Here is a 3,974-nt window from a genome sequence, read left to right as displayed (position 1 = left end):
GAGGGGGAGGCCACAGGAAGAGCCAGCAGGGAGGAAGAGGAGCAGGGGGAGGGAGGAGCCCAGCGCTGACTTGTTTATTGCTTGCATCAGAATCTGAGTTGCAACTAAAAAGCTAATTGTCCAGCCGGCTGATTTCCCACCGGGCAGGGAGAGCTGCTAATAGCTTCGCAAGCGGCTCAGGTATCTGATTAGCTGTAATTGCAGCTAGAGACAGGAGACGGGTAAGGACAGAAGTGGAGAAGAAGGGGGAGACTGGGGCCAGATGGATGGCGGGGTCCCAGGCGTGGAGGGCACCAGGCAGGTGCCAGGGAAGAGGGACCAGTGACCAGAGGAGGTGAAGGAGGAAACAGAGGTGATGCGGGGGCTTCCCCAGCAGCCTGTCTGAGGACCAGCCCCCCGTGTGTGGATCTGGGATCCTGGATCCCGGCAGGACCCCCAGCGCGACTCCTAGGCCGTGCCACCCCAGCGGACGCCTGCACCACTGCGGGCCCGTCTATAAGACAGGGGCATGGCTGGCCTAGCCCGGCCCTGCGTGATGGCTGGGCCCATGACCCAGAGGCCTGGTGCAAGGAGCAGGCCAGAGCTGTACACAGTTGGTGCCAGGCGTCAGGGGCACGCCCAGGGCCAGCAGACAGTAGGCCCAGACCCCTGCCGCTGCTCCCACCTTCCCACCTTTGACAGCCATGAGTTTAGTCTCCTAAGTCAAGGATGCTTTTTGTTCATTTCAGATCAGGGTGATTGATTCGGGGAGAGAAGGAAGGAGCTGATCGATCTGGCCCCTCCAGGCCAGCCTCCTGGGGCGCCCAGCCCCCATGGAGAATGGCTCTCCCCAGAGCAGGGCAGGGGAGGGGGTCGCCGGGAGACCCACAGGTCGGGGCTGGGGGCACAGGGCACAGGCCCTTCCCTCTCTGTCCTTCCCTCTTCGTTCATCCACCGGTCTGTTTCTCAACCGATCGATTCATTTAAAATATGTCCATTTCCATCCTTGCTCCACACTGGAAACAAGGCAGCACTGCCTCATTAACCCGTGGCTGTGGGCTGTGCCCTCATGGTGGACACCGAGCCCCCAGGACCCCAAGACAGCCATCCCTGGCCTCCAGAGCTCCTGTGCACTGGGACAGGAAGAAGCAGTTGAAACCCTGTGACAAGTGTATTAATGGTGTACACACAGGGCACCGGGGCTCCAGAGCACCCCGTGGGGGCACAGGAGAGTCCCCAGGAGGTGGCCTTGGAGGGAGTGGGGTGCAGATTAATGGGGGGGGGAGTTGAGGACATGTTCTGTGACAGGAAAGCTAGGGGCTGCTGCTCAAGGAGCCATGGGGGACTGGGGGGCCTAAAGGTTATGCTCCCACATGTGTGTGAGCAGATGCAACCACATTGCCCTGCAGAGAGGTGCTGGGCTGTTGATTAGACCCCCAGACTGCAGTTACAGGGAACCCACCCCCAACTTCACCCCTCAACGCCAGCCAGGCCTGTGATTTCACAGATGTGAACCACAAGCACGCTTTTAAGGAAGGAAAAGCTTCAAGGTCTTTAGAGCCACCCAAGCCACAGGCCCACGGAGGTGGCATCATGCAGTTCTCAGGAGGGCAGCCAGGGCCGCATCCATCACAGGTTCAAATTCTCAGGCTGGGTGCCTGTGCCACATTACAGGCAAGGAAGAGTGAGGCAGAGGGTCCTTGGTCTGTGTCACGCAGGACCCCCCGCTTGCTCTCCTCGGATGCCGTGCCATCACCTTTGGATGTTGTTACAGGATTTTATCTCCCAGCAGGAAAAAAGGATTGTTTTGCTCAGGCAAGTGCTCCAATGAGCTTTCCAGTCCCTGAGCAGGGGTGAGTCCCAGAGGCCCGCTGGGGGCGGGGACAGCAGGATGGGCAGGGCATCCCTGACCTGCTCTCCCCTTGGTGGCCGCCCCTTAGTCTCTGTCCTCTAACTCAGGGAGGCACCAGGGCATGAGGTGGGGGCTTCTGTGCTCGCCCGTGTGCACACAGACAGGTGTGAGTGTGTGGTGAGTCTAGGGGAGCAGGCTTGTGCCGTGTCAGGCACACACCTGGAGGCTGCCCAGGCCCCGCAGCCCACACCAATTAGGAACTCACTTTACATTATTTTAATTTGTCTCTGGGGCCCTGGAAGCAAAGTCATGCGATTATTATTATTATTTTTTTGGCTGGAAACTCCAGCAGCCATTATATAAATTACATATAATTGAATCCATCAGAGGCAGTTTCCCTTAAACATTCATGTTTTCCCTTTCCCAACAACTGGGCCACCCACTCCTCAGAACATGTTCTGAGGAGAACAGAACCTCAGTTCCCCTGGGAGGAGGAGGGAGGCTCTGCATCACCCAGGCCACCTCACCTATAGGGGACAGGGGCTTTGGAATCCATCCCATCCCTCATGGGATCCACCTGCTGCTGCACCACTGGCTTGCTGTGCAACCTGGAGTGAGTGGCCTAAATTCTCTGAGTCTCTGTTTTCTCACTATCAGAGTGCTGATGTGAGGTTTAAAGAGAGAAAGCCTGGAAGGTTCTCAGTATGCTGCCCATGCAGAGTGTCCCGGTCAGAAAATTCAGTGTCCAGACATCTAGTACATGGGGGTTTGGCTTTAATCAAGTGCCAAAAGACACACAGACATGGAAAGGAGTGTCATGAAGGAAAAGTTTGTTATTCTCACAGTCCCCTGGAAACAGGAGGCCACACACACACACACACACACACAAACACACACACACACACATAGGGCCACAAAGGAAGCACCAGGGTTGGGCAGGAGGTGGGAGGGGGAAATGTGAGGCAGGATGGGCAGGCCTAGGATTGGTTAGTGTGAATGATCTCAGCAGGTTCTGGGCTGTGGGGGCCATTCCTGGTGTCTGGGGTGATTAGGGCAAGCAGATAGGGCTTAGGAGGAGGTGAGGGCTCCACAAGGGAGGGTTGGGGTGGGGGCTCTGCACTCACTGGTTTGTATTTGGAAAGTGTACTCTCATTTCTGGGACTCCGTTAATCAGGGAGGGAAAGTCCCTCCAGGGTCAGCAAGGCCTAGATGTCAGAGCATCAAACATGTAAGCAATGAGAAAACATAGTTAATACAAAGGGAATCAAATGGATGCCAGCAGTCCATGGGAGGGCTGTGTCCCGCCTGAGGAGCTTAGCCCTTTCCCTCAGCTTTGTGGACACCGCAGTCTGAGCTTGGATGCTGCCCCTGGTGTATAGCTGAGGACACTGAGGCCCAGCATCAGAAGCCACTGCCTTGAAGTCACCCAGGGAATTGTGCTGGGCCAGGGTGACCTCAGCATCCTTGGAGTTGGCAGAGAGAGGAAGGAGCTTGCCAGTGGGTCACATGTGGGGCCAAACGCCAGGCTTCCCATCTGCGTCAGGGCCCAGTGAGGCTCTATCTGTAGTGCGCTGGCGCCTAACAGGTGCCAGGTAAGCTCTCACTCTCTAGGTGAGCTTGGACAAGACCCAGCCCCTCCCCAGGCCTCCGTTTCCCTATATGTACCTTGAGGGATACAGTGGTTAGGCCACGGGCCCAGGCTATAAGACAGCATACACCATCGGCCCTGGCATCCTCACTCTGGGAACCCACCCCAGCTATACTCTCGTACATGGGAGCTGGGGGTGGGGGGCCCAAGCTGCTCCTTCCCTCTTGTGCAACACTCCAAAACAAATTGCACAAGGGCTGGTGGACGTTATGGTCACACCCTTTGTTGGCACACTTGGTGGCTGACAAAAGGGACAGTATAGCTCCACATGGAAGCACAGTCAAGTGACCTGGGTTAGGCCAGAAAGACACAGGGCACTGTGTGACATGCTATCACTGTGGGGAAGGTGGGGTCTTCCTCGGGTCCTCGTACAACTGTAGAGCGCTTCTGGATACACTGGACGCTGAGGGGGGGACACTGCAGCTAAGGGACTGGCAGTCTGGGGTCCATAATAGAAGGGAAGCATTTTCAATTCATCCCTTCTGTACTGCCTGT

The sequence above is a fragment of the Canis lupus genome, chromosome 6 (assembly GCF_003254725.2).
Source record: "Canis lupus dingo isolate Sandy chromosome 6, ASM325472v2, whole genome shotgun sequence".
NCBI classification, from domain to species: Eukaryota; Metazoa; Chordata; class Mammalia; order Carnivora; family Canidae; genus Canis; species Canis lupus.
Note: the sequence above shows the minus strand (reverse complement) of the source record.